Genomic DNA, 18,295 nt, shown 5'->3' with positions numbered 1-18,295 from the left:
CATTACACCGGGCTTAGTGTAAGCCAACTGAAAGGTATTTTGTTATTGTCACTTGCTTGTTAGCAATTACTTGATTTTTGTTGTTTTTTTAGAATCGAAAGGACACTGACCCAAAAATTGAGGTTTAAGGAAAGTGAATCACAGCATTCCAATAAGACATCAATGCCTTACTTGCAAAATGCCAAATTATGTGAAGCCAGTCAGTTCACTGGGCCACCACTGGGGTGCTTTTTACCAAAAAAGCCAAATACGTTATTAATCTTTTTGACAAAGCAGAACCCAATTATTGTGGTTTTATTAACTTTTTGCGGTGAGATTTATTATCTACTTTTACTACTATACGGAGTGTGACATACGATATATATTTATTTTAGATTTGACCTCAAATCATGTTTTTGATTGACATCTGATCATCCAACCCTTGCCTTTAAGCTGGTTTCAAAAACCCCCTGACTTGACTTATTTCTAAGCATTTTTCTAAAAGTAGAGGTTCAATGATGCCCTATCTGGTCAAGACAGTTGGAAAACTGACTATGAAGGATCTAAACACAATTAATTCTTTAGTTCTTTAATGTATTTATTTACCGGTACAAACTGATAAAATAAAAAATAAACATAACAATAAGTGCAATGATGAATGACAATATTAAAAATATGCAAAAGGGTTATTGGAAAGTTAAAATCAATTGTTTCAATTTAATAAAAACTCACATTTATTTAAACTGTATTTTTAAGGTATTACAGTGAAAACAGTCAATTATGATCAAACGTTTTTAGAAAAAAATACAAATCAATGAGTCTTGCTGGCTCCCTTAAATCCTTTATAATTGCTTTGATTTTTCTGAATGTCTCAAGTGGAACAGTCTATTTTTTTTATCTTGAACATAATTGAAATTATTATGAAATAAACCTGGTCTCCAAATTTTTAACATTTGTTAAATAGTTAGTCAGCTCTCTATATATGATCTGGTGATTATTCTTATTGCTTTGAATTAAGAGCAATAGAAATAATTTTCATGTATTTGAGCATACTTGGACATTATGAACAAACGTTCAGCTTTGACTTAAATTTAACACTAAGTTCCAGTTTTTGTGGATATCTTGCTTACATTTTTATCTTATGACATCTGCCTTTTTATATTTCATATTTTACAAGTCTGCTTAGTTGAAATTTGAAGTATATTTTGAAAAATTGTTGCATCTGTTAGTCCTTCTAAGCATCGATTGTTTTCAGACTTTCTTTCCAACTTAGTTATGCTTCTCATATTACCAGTATATGTTTCTTTAGTCGTATCCTACAGCTTTTTCTTTTTTTATTCTGTCTGAAGCATATGTGAGTTTGAAATGCTCCAGCAAACCTACAAGAAAGCTTTCATTTTAACACATTCATATTTGCAGGTGAAACATTCTCTGTCTTTATTTATTCATTTTCTGCATCTAAGACATTTAATTTTATCTTATTTCTTACTTCTCATCTTTTTTACACTTTGCATGTGACATTTACCATCTCACTCAAGCCACTCGTGTTTTCTTACACTTTTCCTCTTCGACTCCCGTTAGGAGAGTTTTTTTCTTTGATAATCCCACATTCTGCAGCGTTTCCTCTCTTCTATACGGTCTATCACTGGACTATGACATCCCATAATTGTTGATTTATTCATTTATTTTTCATATTGCTGAAGCCATAGCCATTGTTATGTTTTAGGTTGGTTATTTTAAAGTCAAATAAAAGCTGTCTGGGTTTTTCCTTTAAAAATTTCAGCCAAAAAAAATACTGTTTATGTTAAAAAGTATGCGTCTGCTGTTGGCACCCCCCCACTACCCGCTTTCTCTTTTTCCCCGCTTTAGGCTTTACAGGAACGAAATGCCACAGACAGGAAATGAGCTCATAACTGCTGTGATTTTCAGATGGCATATTAAAATCGGGAGTGTTTTGAGCGACAGACGGCAGCCATAAGGGTCTGGACTGTATTCTCAAGCTGAGGTACAGAGTTCTTTGATCCGTGTGAAATATTTTTCCAGCCTTGTGAAAATCTGCCTCATTGCAGTGTTTATTTTGAATGGACATCAAGTGCTGATGCAGAGGCTGTGGAACGGATGTTTTCTTTTCCTTATGAGGATGGCTCCCAGGCACTTCTTTCCCCCGGTGCTTGGGGTTCACTTAGGTGGAGATGGGAGAATGGAGATTGAGGGCCTTCATTAGGGTTCAGACAGCACCTGCAAAGACTCTCAACGCTGGTGGTTCAGCTCTGTGTGCTCTGCCATAGGAAGGCTGGGAGGTCAAGCAAATTTGGGGCGTAGATTAAGACGGAGATGAGAGAGAAATTAAGAAGGCAAAGGCGGGGTTCACAACAGGCCAGCGGAACCCCAGGATGTGGGAGAGGATGTGTGGATTATTCCCAGCAACAAAAGCCATTAGCCCCTGGAATGACTTCAGAGACTGGTGCTATTTAATCTAGAGATTGGGAGGTATGTGGGCCCCACTTGTTGGGATCAAGCCAAGTGCTGCTTTGTGCAGTGCCCCCTTTGGAAACAGCAGGAGCGCTGGGGCTGTGGGCCAGGGAACTGTGGCGAAGACGCTGCTAGAGTGTGATACACGGAGGAGGAAACTGAAGCAAAGCAGGGGAAAGGAATCACGCCGGCGTGAAGTTTTTATACCGAGATACGAGAGGGAGGGCAGGAAACGGAAGATTAAGAAGTCGAGTAAGGGCATGTCTGCGCTCAAGGGTTGTGCCACGTATGCTGCATACCCACACGTTCTAATTCACACAGAGAAAGAAAAAAAAAAAGTTCAACTTTCACAGTAGGACTGTGAGCTATCGGTTTGGTTCTTAAAACAGTCGCTGATGGGTTTGAACACGATGTGTCTGACGTTAGAGTTCATCATCAGTTCATCCTCTCAGCAGATCATCACCGTTGTCTTTCTGAAGACCAAGTTCAAGTGGAACTTCTCCCAAAGCTTTTTGTAATATTTTAAAGACATTTAGGCGCCAAGAAAAAAAAAAAAAACAAACAAAAAAGAAAAAAAGCCAAGTGGGGTTTGCTGTAGACTAACAATGACGGATGAATACTGACAAGGGATTAAGTGACAAATGAGCTGCTGTCAGTTTCTACGACTGGGGAATCCCTTAAAGTTAATTTTGCGTCAATTTTGTGCAAAAGTCTATTGTCCTAAATAATTGCAGGGAAAGGAAATGAGGTAACTGAAGGCCTAAACACAATATGGTCACATCGCCCACTGTTTCCTGAATCTTTGTAAATAGCAATTACTCATCCTTGTGCAAATTTGTTCTTTTCGGCCTTTAGTTTTTCTACCAAAGCTCGTATTGTTTTTTTTTTTCTCTTCAAATTTTTTTTCAATGTGTTATCGCTCCATCGTGTCCACGTCATTTCTAACTGGGAGTGACAGGAAGGGCGCAGCGTTTCCCCTCGCTCTTTGAAGCCGAGGTCCATGTGTCCCTAAGTGCCGGCTGGACATGCAGAACTAATCTGAGATCAGCGTGTTGTACCCGAGGACGACGCGTTCTGCCTCCACGGAACAGCGGCGTTTTCCCCCTCGGTGTTGAAACGGGCCCTTCAGCAGTGTGGGCGATGTGGGTTTTGTTTTTGCTTCGCTGCAGACAGACAGATTCCTGTGCTTGTGTTCCTATGAATGTTTAAATTGTTCAAACGGAGTTGTGAGGATGTGCGCTGCACTGACATGATGTCAGAGGAATGCTCCACGGTTTGACTTTATGCTGAACCGGATCCGGGTCGGTGTTTGCGTCTTTCTTGTGATTGTTGTGGTTTTCACAGCGGGGGGAGGGAGGGCCACTGCTTGATGGTAGACTCTGAAAAACACATCCACATGTAGATGAGAACTCTGGTTTCTTATTTTCTGTTATTAGCAGCTCTCCTGATAAATATATGTTTTCTAACGGAACAGCTACTGCGCTGAAGGTTCTCCTGCCTCCTTCTTAAAGTCCCACTCCAATTAAAAATGGTGTTTTTTAACATGTTCTTGTGGCATTTTTCTGATAATGGAAGGCATATACAAAGAAAAATATTCTTAAAGTTGCATTTCTGAGTATTTTTTTAATTAAAATTGCTGTGAATGAGGATCAAGACGATAACATTTTCTTCACCTTTCCATCAGGAGTCACCACAGCTTTCACTGATTTACACAGGTTGCTTGGTTTTACACCAGATGCCCTTTCCTGACACAACCCTGTTTTCTGTCTGGGCCTGGGACCAGCACAGGGAGACCCATACACCGTCAAAAAAAAAAGACAAAGCGAGTTATCACGTCACCCATAGAAAATGCTTTACGTATTGGTCTCACAAAATCGGGACAAATTTGTCAAAATTCCTTCCTAATACGGGTGCCGCCCTCTGGAGCCAGACGACAGTGATTGGTCCGACTCGGTCTGAGTCACATTTTTTTGGGGAACTACATAGTGCCCAATCATGAGTGAGCTTGTTCAAAGTCCACACCTCTTCCACTGAAAGTGGCTCGGGAGAATCTGCCAAACGTTTGAGGTGAGGGCCTTTTACTGAGGCATCTGATTGGCCAGTTTATAACTGCAATAACTTGCAATAAAGAAAATATATCTTTAAAAAAATTAGGATCAAAAAGATGTTAAGAAGAATGTATCAGAGCAAGAATGGTTATTCTGACAAATAAAACAATTGAGTAATAACTATTTCTCAAAGGAAGTCTATGGGATTTTGACCTCTTGGAGCCTGCAGGTACTTCCATTGACATTAATAGAAATGGACGAAACAAGGATGTGATATCATCAATAGAAGATGCCTTACCCAGGGTGCCAACAAAATTAAGTCAACTCAGTCAACATTTTTCTGCGGCATTGATATTGCTCGATTATGACATTTTGGGACCAGACGACTATAGTAAGCAGTGATTGGTCCAAGACTCTGTCAAACGCTTCAACTATTTGAGGTGGGGGCAGCAGGCTCTACATGCTCTTATTGAGGCACCTGGTTAGCTGTTTATAACTTGTTATATAGAAAATGTAGTTTTATCAAGAGCATGTTAAAAAGAGACACCAGAGAAAGGATGGTTATTCTGACAAACAGAATGAGTAATCACTGTTTATGTCTCTATAGAAGTCTACGGGATTTTGGTTTTCTGGGACCAGCGGGTACTTCCTGTTTGGAATGCGAGGGGAGAGGGGTTGAGCTGTCTATTGTTGTTACATTCTATGTATGGACACCCTTTTGGCTACATAGTTTAGGCAGTAACGTGAAGGGTCTTCACAATAGACATAATGTAAGGACCCACACTGGATGAAGCTCATTGCCAGCCAACTGAGCCATCCAGCTGCCAGCAGACGATAAAATGCCATTTTAAAAAAGTGTATTTGTTATGTAGAAAATACACTGGGCTGAAAAGCTCCCCAAACTCCATTCTGATGCATCCAGTTGTAGACGACTAGATCCATGAAAATCTTAGTTTTTCTTCGACCGAGCTGGCATCTGGCTCAAAACCGTACAGCAGCATAGCTCCAATATTTCTCCGCCTTTTTTGTCGTAGTGGTAAGTTAGTGGGTGGTAAGCTAGCAGGAGAGCACGTTAACAGATGGATGATGGGAAAGGGGGCGGGCTTACACCGCACCAACGATTCAACAATACAGAGGCAAATTTATAAAGAATCACTGCTGCTCTGCAAAAAAAATGTCCTAGAAAAATATGAAAACGGCATAATCATTTTTTAAAAACCACTGGGAATGTTCACACAATAGATGAAAAGATGATTGGAGTGAGACTTCAATGCTACTTTTTTCTTGATGTGACATTCTCTTTGTTTTACTGAATTATTTCATGTTTTCTCTGCAGCCTGCAATGACTTACAAACAGCAGTGAGATCAAAAAGACAGAAAGAGGACGTTAAGTTAGACTCCTACTTCCACTGGAGATGCAGATGAAGAGGGCAGTCGTATTTCAGCCAGAGGCTCAGTTACAAGAAAAAAAAAAGTGAATGTTGTTTTCCTCTTGACCTTTTTTTTAAGTGGCACTGGAGGATTTTCAGCCTGACTTCAGTTGATTGAATTGTTTGTTTATGGGCGAACAGGAAGTTACATCGACCACTAGCCCCCGTAGGGAGGAAGTAGGGAGCTCGAGTCCCGGAAGAGTTAGTGCACCACAGGCTAATCCCCCGCCGCCCTGGAGTCCATTTTAATGCACCACCTGGGCTGTTTGTCATCGTTGATAGAAACCAGAACTCCGGTTCCACAGACTGCACTCAAACAGAGGTGGCATATTAAAAACTTTATTCTGTTCGGGTTTTCCTAAAATCAAAACAACAGATTTATGCTTGTTTATAAGGAAGCACAAAACAGTTTACACATGCTTTTAATATCAACATTTTTCAGGTTTTCATGAACTGTATTTGGTTTAAGAGCTTCTTTTTTAATAATTAGAAAGGTTTTTAGGGAAGAAACATTGAATATGTTCACGCTTTTTTGTTTTTGTAAATGTAATCTTATAGTTTCTGTGCTTAAAAGATTTTTATAGGTTAAGATGACGACCTGTTTTGCACTGTAATAAAATCACATTTACACTTTAGTTTTTAACAGAAACTTATGTCTGAAAATTAAAAAAAAAAATTTAGTTTTGAACCAGTTTACTGTTTTAATTAAGTGAATTCAACATTGAATTTATTTGTAAAGTGAATAAATAAAGATTTGTTTGTGATTTTAGGACATTATAAAAGAATGACAAAGTGGAGGATTGCATTTTCTTCAAGATTTTAGAACTTGCTTTTCATTTTGCAATAATTTAATTTAAAAAAAATACTTTCGGATGTTCTTGTGTAACAATTAATCGACTCTACTGGTGAATTCATTTATAGTATTTCAGTCCAACCATATCAATCTGTCTGAATCAAGTTAATTGAATCAAATTGACCTATACTATTATAGATTCTTTTCAAAATAAAATATAGCAATATTGGAAAAGACATTTTGGATGGAGACTGGTAGATTAATTTTACTATAACGTAACAACAACCAAGTGCTATCACAGTGGACAACTCATGTAAGATGGCAGCAAAAAATGATTTAAATTTTAAATTTTGCGTTCTAATAATGTTTCGCTTGCATTGTTTTGATGTAGAAAACAGCAGTTGGCTGAACTTTATGAAACTAAAATGTGAATAAATTTGACAGTAATTCTTGTTTACTTGTTTGTTTATAAACATAATTTATTAAAACTTGAAAATCTTGCAAGAAATACAAGAATCCAGGAAAACTTCACTTGTATTTTTCAGTATCCAGTCTGAGTCCCACTGGTAGAATTTTTGACTAAAGATGTCCTGGATCGATTTTAGGTTAGTGAATCAGATTGTTCAATATGAACCAAACATTAATCCAATTGTTTGTTTTTTTTATTGTTTTTTACACCTCTAGTTTTTTCAAAGCTTGTCTTTTTTCTTTTGACTGGTGTCTAATATTTCTGATTTTTGTGGTCATCTAAAATATTTTTGCTATTTTCTAAATGAACCAAAGCATAAGATAAACTATTTACAAAAGTTTCTTACTTCTTTAAGAGTACAAGTTGCCTTCATTTCAAATGCTTAAAAACAATAAAAAAAGCTTTTAAAAATGGTTGACTTGTACACATTCTGCAGCTTCAAAAGAAACTATTGTTACATTTGAATGACATTTCTGCTCGTTGTTCTTGTGTATTCAAAACAAGCTCATTACAAAATGCAAATAACACATTTAAATCTGAAGTTGTCTCAGTTTTCATCATCTGTCTGCCTTTATTTGCATCATTGGTGATGCCGTCTCACACCTCCTCGCTGTTCGCTTAACTGTGCTCATTTCTGCTCCTCCTGAGTCTGCTTTCCCCCGATCTAACCACCGCCTGTCTTCGCCTCGTCCTTGTGATGTCTCAGTGGATTTCTTTCCTTTCTTCTATCCTCTCCAGTTTGATCTGCAAAGTAACCTTAGAAGTGTGTGACACAGACTTGCTCTTTCAGGAGGCAGTAAGGGAGTTCAGAGGAGCATGTTGGGGGGGTTGAATTTTTTTTGGCAGAGAGGACAGCTGTTAATCAAATGGTCAAGGATGAAGTGTCTCTATAGAGTGGATCTCGCTTTGCCACTACGGCCACACAAAAAGAGCTGAAAAGACAGACATGCATGCCTGCACCTGGAGGGACGGACCGGGAACTCCTTGTGTGTGCGCTCTTTAAGTGATTTAGACTTTACAACTTTATACTCTTGTTCGTCTCACTTCCTGCTGAGACAACACAGGAAAGCTCCAAACCCCAAAAGCAGAGGCCTCTGCGATCCATCTCCTTTTGCCTCCTTTTTCCTTTCTCTTAATGAAGTTAGCAGAAAACTACTTAGCAAGTGTTTGGAGCGCTCCTTTCCACTTATCTTGGGCCTCTCCGCTTCCCGTCTCTATCTGCAGTATAACCTTACCTCCTCTGCTACAGCTCCGTCTCTCTGCTATTCTTCTGCCCTGTCCTCATTTATCCACACTGTCCTCTGTGTTGTACCTTTTGCTGCCACTGCTACAACTCATGTGCACCGTTGCCCTCCTCTGTAACTGAATCTGCCCCAAATGTGCTGTCATCGGGTATTGGTGAGTGATTGATGTGTTGTTGTGAACTCATCTCAGATGAAAAGCTGCTGGCAACAGCTGGCAAAATGTAATACATTTAACAGCAACAGGCACACTGTGCTACAAGTCTGGATTAAAGGCTCGGCAGACAGGCCTGTCACCGCACAGCCATTTTACTAACGCTGGTTATGTTTCCTGGAGTGATAGATGGCTATATTGTGTGGAATAGGGCAGGCTGCTGCAGATTTTCACGTCCATCCTCAGGCGCTCAACTGATAGCTGAACCTTTAGGCTGGAGGGTAATCTTATTTGTCCAAAGAAAGCCAGACAGTTTAATGTCTGTGGGTCAGGAAGAGCTGAACTTAGAATTAGGCCTTCGAAGCGAGGACTGAGAGGAGCTACAAATGTATGGATTGAAACGTTTTTAAATTATTCGGCTCATACTATTGTTTAACTCCTTAAAAAATGTTCATTTTTTAGCACAGCTTCACTGCACTTGATTTGAATAAAAAAATCAAATGTCTTCTGTTCCACACTTTGTGAACATAGTAGGGCATTAAAAAAAAATCACATTTTTTTTATTTGTTTATTTTGTCAGTTAAAATGATTAGAGGGAGATCTTGCAACTGCATCTCCATCTGCAACTATTGTTGTTTCTGGTTGTCATCTGACCCTGTAAACTGGCTCCAGCTGGGTTTTATGTATTTCAGATGTCTAATCTTAATCAAGATTAGACATTTACATTTTTTAGGCAATAGTATTAATACAACAAACTTTTTTTAAATTGTGAACTATTGTTGAATAACATTTAGCTTTTTTATCTTTCGTACAGTTGTTATAAATGTGTTTTTGTGTACCTTTTTTCAGGATTTTAGAATATGTCTCAGCTTTTCTACAGTTTATTATTTAAATCTAAAATTTAGCATTTTTTAGCACTGTAAAGTTATCTTGGTTTCATATTTAATACATCATTTTATGCATTTTTTCATAGAGAATATATTTAATACATAACATTTTTGATAAACAGAATAGAATTATTTTAAAAAACGTAGCTAATTTTTGTACAAGTTCATAGTGATATTTTGCCTAAAGTTAAATGGTGTCAAATGTTCACAAGCAAATTAGAAGAATAAAACACATTTTCAAATATGAATTGTAAACTATTAATGAAAAAATATAAAGTTTTTACGTTAACTCATATATTAACTTCAATATTTCTTGATCTTTCACATATATCAGTATGTAACATTTGATAATTGTCTAATGTTTTAATATTTGGTACATACGTTAATAGTTCTTTCAAAATAATTAACTTTTACCAGACAGCAATGGTCTCCCATGGCCTAATAATGAGTTAAAGTTTGCCCACTATTTTCTTTTTCTTAATGTAAATAAATATAACATTTCAAATGAACCATTCTTGTCTTTTACTATTCAGTATCTTCTGTGTTAAACTGTGTATAGATCTGATTATTACATAACCTCTACATTTACAAAGTTATAGAAACCAGATGTTGGTTGCTGTGAAAATGAAAAAAGGAGGATGTTTCGTTGTGAAACACTAAAATATATATGAATTATTATGACTGTTTTAAACAAAGCTAGTATAAGTCTTATACCCCCCAATCTTTCATTAATCTATCTTTATCAAAATGCAATAACAATATACTGTCATGATTAAATTGATTCACTAAGACATTTCTTAAAAAAAAAAAAAAAAAAAGTTTTAAAATAAAATACCTCATTTTCTGTTGTTTTAACTCTGAAGCTGGATGATAAGGTTTTTTTTAACCTGCTTTCTTAAGTAATAGTTTTTTGAGTTCTCTCTCAGCTCTGGTTTCTTTGATTAACTCAGATTTTTCTTTTTTGTTTTTGTAGGATGAGACAAAACAATGATGCAAGATAAGTTCCAAAATCTTTTACTTTGAAAGTCTGTAACTTCAAATAGTTTTTGGCTCATTAAAAAAATATATATATTTGCAAGACTTTGGTTTAAAGCATAATAGCAACAGTGTCAGAGATTTACCTGAACTGAAAGTGGACTCACAGGAACTACAGCATATTAGAATTAGTTTATTTTATTGCAATATTAGTTTAAACTGTTCTTAACATTCAGCTTTTAGCTTATGTGTCTGTGTTCATCTGTGTGTCTGGCTTCCTAATAGTTTTAGAAGATTTTAACATTAGTTTTTAGAGCTTTGCTCGGACAGACTCCAAGCTATCGTCCTGACCTCCTGAAGCCCCACTCTCCTGCTCGTTCCTTCGATCTGCAGCTTTGAACCTTTTACAAAAACTCGTTTTTAGGTGATCAAGCATTTCAGACACTTGCCCCAACACTCTGGATCGCTTTCCCATTGCCACTGCATTAGATTAACTCTGAGTGTTTTAAAAGTCAACTGAAGATGTTTCTTTTTAGTAAAGCTTTAAGCTGATATTTTAATTTTATTTTACTTTCCCCCAACCTTTCAGTTGCTGTCTGCCTTTAGTATTTTATCTTTTCTTATATTTATTTAAAATGTATTATGTTTTCATTTGTCTTATATTTTAACTTTTGCGAAGCACTTTGTGAGTTTCCCTCTGTGAAAAGTGCTATATAAAAAAGACTTGCTTACCAGTGGAATATTTGATCTTAGCAACTACACAGCTCAGATGGTTTAATACACAGCTCTACTAAACTAGAAATTATTTTTATTTCATTTTATCTCCAGCTATTTATTCTGTCAATTTTTTTACATACATGCTGAAATATTTAAGTTCTTAGTGCAAAATGTTCTCAGACAAAATAAAACATTTATTGCCTTACAGGTAAGCAAATGTCTCAATTTATAATTCTGTGAAATATACCCTTTTTATTATGGCACTAGAGGACGCCTGTAAAGAGTGTATGATGACTGATGGATTTCACATTCAAATGGCAACAGTGGTTTAAAAAAAAAAAGTGGGTTTTGGGAAATAAATGTCACATTAATGTCTTTTCAGGTCAATTGACCCTCACTTATTGCTGTCAGGTGTACTTTTACTGCAATGGTTTATATTTTATACTGTAGGTTTTTGCTTTTTGTCTTTAATAAACCAATCATAGATAAATAAAAAATGTCTAAAGTGACTCTTGATGGTGATTTTGCATTACGGCAGTTCTATGGGCCTTATTTTAGTGGACAGAGAAACCCAATTGTTTACATTTGAAATATTTTCAATTACAAATTCAATATTTTGTATATGTATTTTATTGGCCTCCATTTTTCACCCTAAGTAGATGAAACTTGAAAAGAAAGTCATGGAGTTTCAACTACTTTTCCTTTGGAGGGGCAGTAAAATGAATTTCAACATAGGAGAAAATATGTGTAGACAAGTACAGGCTAGTCCAGCTAGTCTTCTCTACAGTATTAATAAGTCTCTTCAATGTTCAAACTACGCCATTTACTGAAGAAATACCTTTTAAATATTTTTAGGAAATTTGCTGGGGATGTTTTACTTTTTAACTTTTATTCAGCTATCTAGTCCCTTATTGCTGATCACCTGGATGGATCAAGTGATTTCAGGTTCTGATTGAAAAAAACAAATTTGATCCAGGAGAAATATTTGCACTCTCTGGTGTGTGACTACCAAACAGAGCTTCAACTTTTTACATTATAATGCCGAATAGGCAGTATTTGAGAATCTGTGGCTATGCTATAGTGTCCACACCATTGACTGTATAAAAGAACTGAACCGAGTGAGTGTGACATCACCCATGGAAGATGGCTCCAACCAAATTTAATCAATTCAGTCTGCATTTTTTTTTTGCAATATGGATGCTGCCATGTTGTAACCCGATGTCATCAGTAAGCAGCGATTGGTCTGAGATAGTCGGAGTTATTGTTTCTATGGTAACCAATCTAGCCTATCAGGAGTGAGCTTGTTGGAAGTCCACATACTGACCACTTGAAAGCAGGTTTGGAGAATAACATTTGACATGGGGCCCACGGTCATTACACACTTTTATTGAGTTTGTAACTTGAATAACTTCGACTAAACATGTAAAAAAAAAAAAAAAAGGTAATACAGCGAGAATTGGTTATCCTGGCAAAAATTACTTAATAGCTATTTATTTGTCAGTAGAGGTCTATGGGATTTTTGCTTCTTGGAGCCAGTGGCTACTTCTTATTTGGAACGCAAGGTGAGAGGGGTTCTCATACAGTTTTTGTTCACACACAGATCCAGTTGTATCCCTCACTACTAGCACAGGTTGTACTTCATTCAAAATACTAACCCACAGTAAACTGGAGCATGTCCTCTGAGTCTGATTCTCATTGGTCTCTTCAATTTTCCATTTTGAAAACTGACCTGTCTGTTACAGTTTCCTCCTAACCTGCCCATCTTTGTGTTGTAAATAAAAACATTCCTTTTGCTTACCTGTTTTGTTTCAGTGTAATTTACAAGAAATATCTTTCTGCTTGGCACTTAACAGATTAAGCACCTCTCTTCAATGAACAGAAAAATCCAGAGATAATGGACTTTGCTCTCCAGCATCCTTCCTACACAAAATTACATTTACCAGAACATTCTTTTGTCGCGACATCTCCTTTCTTCTCTTTCTTTGCACTAAACAAGGAGCTTTCCTCTTAAGAAAGGATGGATCAGACATCTGCTATCACTTTGCAGCTAATTTACACTGAAAGTAGATTTTGCTGGAAGTATGTGGGTGTGTGGACGTACATGTCTGCGCTTGTGGATTTATGGCTGTTGATGTGGGTTCTGTGTCCCTGTACAATTACCGTCTTGGTTTGTTCGTGTTTATCTGTTTGTGTACACAAGCATTCCTGACTTCATCGAATTATCATGGCCCACATGCCACCTTCTACCTGCTTGGAGCTTGATATTAATAAATGCCAGGAAGAGTTCAGCAAATGACAAACGGACTGTGTAATGCACTTCTCAGCTCCGACTTGGGCAGCATAGTTTGCTTCCTCGCTCCTGACAAACTCTGATATCTGAAATGTATTTTCAGGGTCTGATGTGATGAAGTGAACATGGGTGGGGTGGTTCTCTGTGGGCTGTGGCCTGGTACCCACTCTTGAGATTAGGCCCTACATGGTGCGGCATTTGTTCTGGTCCTGTGGGGCCCTGTCTGGGAGTGCAGAGCTGTTCTGCAGCCAGCCAGGAATGCCAGACATTTGAAGTCAGGCTTGTTAAAAAAGAATGAAGGGTGGTAGGAGTTCGGTCAAACCAGCTCCTGCGTCTAAAATAACCCACCGACTCTGTCCAAGATGGAGGGAGGGGACACGAAACCTATTCCTGTAAGGAGGACAGACTCCCCAGTAGTAATGTTAAAACAATAGACAGGCTTTTGATTGGGATTTTCATATTCATGTGTTTGTATACGAAGCAGAAATGTTATCTGTAGCTAATATATCCAGAAAACTGTCTGCACATCACCTGCCTTCACTCCTGTCTTATTTTTTCCCTATAAACATTAACCAGAGTGCGTTTATTTACCCCTCTTCTGGAATATTTCTATAAGTAGCTCAATGTGTCTCCCTTGCTATTACTTTCTGATTTGCTCATACAGCGTCCACAGTATGTTCACCTTTTTTCTTGTCCCTCTTTCTCGTGAGGCCCTTTAACTCATGTCCCAGCTTTAGGCTGAGCTGGGCTGAGGATGTCAATTACAGGACTATGATAGGGGTCCTGCTGCATTATGCATGGAGGTGTCCCACTGGGGGGAAAAAAATGGCCTACAGCCAGTAACGATAGATAGAGGGATGAATAATGGATGGAGAGACAGAGGACTGAGATACTATTGTAATCTGTTTCACACCAAATTGAAGATTTGCCCTGGTTCACACCTCTGAAGCTCAGGGCCAGCCACACTTGGTGACTCAGTGACTATAAGTGTGATTTATCTGTTGTAAAGTTGGACAGTTCGACATCGGAGCGAAGAGGAACTGACTTGTTTGTGTAACGAGCCAGCCTCCTTTACCTGATGAACTAACTCTGCTCCTGTTAAGTGCTCCTCAAGTTAATAAAGGACGTGGGGTTGAGCTCAGTCACCAGTGCTTGGAGCAGAGTCACTGCCAGCTGAAATTCTTGTCCTAGATCTTAGTAACAAGTTTCCTTTTGGATAGATACGAGTTGATTGTTCATGCGAGTGACAGGTCGTAGCAAACACTTGAGGCTAGGGTAAGTAAGGGTGAGATGCAGATATGTCGTACAGATTTTTCGTGCTTTCTACCCCCCCCCCATACCATGCCGACTACACAAGGGGCACATTAGTGCTGTCTAAGTTGTAAGTGTCTGCTCCTTGCGTGCAGTCTTTGAAAAGAGAGTAGTGTGCGTGAGCATCTTACAGGCACTCGCGTAACACCTGCACACTCCATGCATGCACCATTTGCAATCAGTAAGGAGCCAGTGCACACACCCTATTAACTAACCGTATGACAGCATCACTCGTACGTCATAAGTGCGTACAACTTCCATTATCCTAACAAATACTTCACGATACACTAACCACATGCACAACAATTGTTCTTCTAAAGTGGGGACAGTGGTGAAAGACTTTGTAGTAGAACTTGTTTTTTAGTTGGTTTACGGAAAGTAGTGTGGCTGCAATCTAGTCTTGAATGAAGCCGAGATGAATAAGGCTATGAATGGATATTTATATTCTGTAACTCTGAATCTTCTAAAACAAACTGGGGTTTCTTTGCATTTGTCGCTGCAGCATTATCATGAAAGGCGTTGCTTAAGCGATGTTGAAACATCGTCATTACAGTTTCTACACAGTCAGCAAGCAACAGATGCAGGTCTACGAGTAAGAAATCGTCAAAGCAACAATAAATCGTGTCAAAGCATCAAAATTGTTGACATTTTTTTGCGTTAGCGGTCAACAAGAGGTGTATATCCCCAGCTCACCCGCTGCAACTGACTTCCATTCCACAAATGAAAAGGTGAACTTCTTTCATATAATCACTGCTCAAAACTTGTCATTTTCTAGAACATAGTTTCTGCAGAGCGACGGTAGTTCATTTCAAATTCACCTCTGAGTAGTGGGCGGGATCGTTGGCATGGCGCAACCCCGCACCCTCTTCCCCTTCCCATTGCTGAGAGCTCAGAGCAGGGAGCTTATGGCCTTCCTAGTGTATTGTTTACGTCATAAATAAGCATTTCTTCAAATGACTCTCTTTCGTCTGCTTCTGATTCACGTCGATTTGAATAAAGAAACATTTAAACAAAATTTTAACCCTAATTTTCTCAATATATTTTCTCCATTGTGACAAAAATGCCACAAGAACTTGTCAAAAACACTATTTTCATCGGAGACTCTTAAGCTTTTGTTTGAATTGTAGAGAAAATTAGTAGCTCTGAAAAATCAGAGGTGACATTTTCAAAGAGTGGTAAGATTTCAGCATATTGTGCATATGCAGTTATCGTCTTACCAGTAAGCAAGTATTTTTTGCTTGAAAACCAAAAGAGATTCCTTGCCAAACACAATAATAAAAAACAAAAAGTACACATGCACAGGGACCACATGAGCATGTATCTGTCTAAACTCTTCCTCATGCGTGTATCCCTGACAAGTCCCCGATGTCGGCGAATGTCAGTCAGCGCATTGGCGGATGTGAAAGATGTCGTTGTTTTTCATCCCCTCCATAGTGGGATGACACGATTTGTCACTGCAGGGATGGATTCCATCTCCCCCGGAGAAACGTGTACAACAGTCATCTTTGAAAGGCTGTCTTTGTGTTTCACACTTACTACCTCGCACACATGGACACGCGCAAACGCTGTGGTGGAACTGACAACAAAAGCGTGCCTATCCAATTGTGAAGAAAGAAGATTAGGACACAAAGAAACTCATAACACTAATGTTAGCATCTCCTGCACCAGTGAGAGCTTTTGTTTGTGTAATACGGGGAAAAAACATGGATTTACTTTTGAGCTGCTTTCTTGTGAATGATACCCATAATCTCCTACTTTATGATGTTGGCATGTTGCTAAAAAACAAAGAGCAATGTTGTGTTTTTGATCTGGTCCTGAGGGAAATAAAGAGTAGTGGTGTTCCTCAGATGAACTTGACTCTTTTTTTTTTTTTCACTCATTCAGTATCCCATTCTGGTAATCAGATTATAGCAAGCAAAAGGCACTTTATGTGACTTTTTAAATGCTAATCTTTTTTATATAAAAAAGATTAAGTGTTACTGTATCAGAACTTGGAATGAATTCAATTAAGTTTTATTTATATAGCCCAATTTCACAACACAGTTGTTTCAATGGGTTTCACACTGATAACTGTCCAAAAACCCAAAATCAGGCACAACATGTAAAGAATACCCACCTGATTGCTAAATTAAGCTAAAATGAGCATCCCTGCCCTTAAACTCTCATTTTCTGTAAGGAAAAAAAAGAAGAAACGTCTGGGATCTCCACATGAAAGAGGGATCCTTTTCCAGGCGATGTACCAAGTCTGTTACAGAAGAATTCGCTTATCTAACTCTACAACTACATGTTTGAATAATGAAACAGATGGGCTTTATCCAGATGGAACAAAACGAGCCAGAGACGAGGTCCACGGCCAAGGGTTAAAGTTAGGAATCTGGAATCTCTGAAGATGGGCAACACATGAATCGCACTGCAACAAACAGAGGCATGGAGAACTACAGGAAAAATAAATGGAGTGATTATTTTAGAATTTTGGGCAAAACATTAAGAATCTGTTGATGTGGAGACAATTTAAGTAAACCACTAGGCAGCTGCATTTGATTCAAGTCTACCCACAGATAGCAGGAGGGTACATGTTGTTATATGGCCAAGGAAAGTAAAAGGCCAGTTTGTCACACCTCTATGACCCTTTTCCCTATTTTCTGTTAAAGAACGGTCTCCTTCTCATGCACAGGTGACCTATGGAGCCTCAGAGTTCCCAAAACTTTGTATTGTAAGGAAATAATCCTTCAAGCTTACCTATTCCATGATTGATCAACCTCACTGAATTTATAGTAATAAAATGGAAAATACTGGGGTCCAATTAGAAAGGAAAAAAGATTTTCTTTGAAAAGTCTGTTTTAGGATTGAACTAAGGGTCAGCATTTCAAAATGAAGCTCATTTTACAGCAAAAGAGGCTGAGAGATAAAATCTTTACCATCTTTTCTAAACTTGGATGCTGTTAGCTACAAACTAGCTGAGTGTAGCGTTTTGAATGTCTGAAACAATCAGGTTTATTGGTAAAACAGGGAGTTTTAAGGTTGAATTCTTTGTGTTGCTGGAATGCAAAAGTGCAGATCAGACAGGAGGCGCAGAATGTGATCTGTCTTGGTGTTTCATACCAGAGCTTTAGCATCAGAATTGTAGAAAAATTGTAAAAAATGTAAGAAATTATTTGAATATGCTTAAAATGTATCACTCAAATTTTGACTTAAACCAATCAAAACTGTACACATCACAGTTTATGGTACCCTTTGCAAAAAAAGTTCCGTGGTCAAAGTGGACTGAGATCTAGTGGGACAGTAGCAGGCATTGATAACAAGTTTAATTTCCATAAAATGTCTTTTTGGGATAAAATCCAGGAGGTGCGTTTCTTGTTGAAGCCAAAACAAACACTGCACTTCCCAAAAAACTGCTGCATAACTCACAGGGTCCACACACACACTATATCTGTTTGGTATGGAAATGCACAGCTGTTGAACAAAAGAACCTGCACTGTGTGGGAAGTACTGCTCAGCACATTGTAGTGACGGGGAGCTCCCATTTCTA

The 18,295-nt window shown here is 38.0% G+C and overlaps 1 protein-coding gene across 4 annotated transcripts in view; it reads left to right on the top strand.

Moving 5' to 3' along the window:
• aopep (aminopeptidase O (putative)) overlaps positions 1 to 18,295 on the top strand; it is an 85,490-nt gene that overhangs the window by 4,753 nt on the left and 62,442 nt on the right. The window lies entirely within an intron of this gene.

The sequence above is a fragment of the Oryzias melastigma genome, linkage group LG9 (genome assembly GCF_002922805.2).
Source record: "Oryzias melastigma strain HK-1 linkage group LG9, ASM292280v2, whole genome shotgun sequence".
NCBI lineage: Eukaryota > Metazoa > Chordata > Actinopteri > Beloniformes > Adrianichthyidae > Oryzias > Oryzias melastigma.
This window is presented reverse-complemented; position numbering and strand designations above follow the sequence as displayed.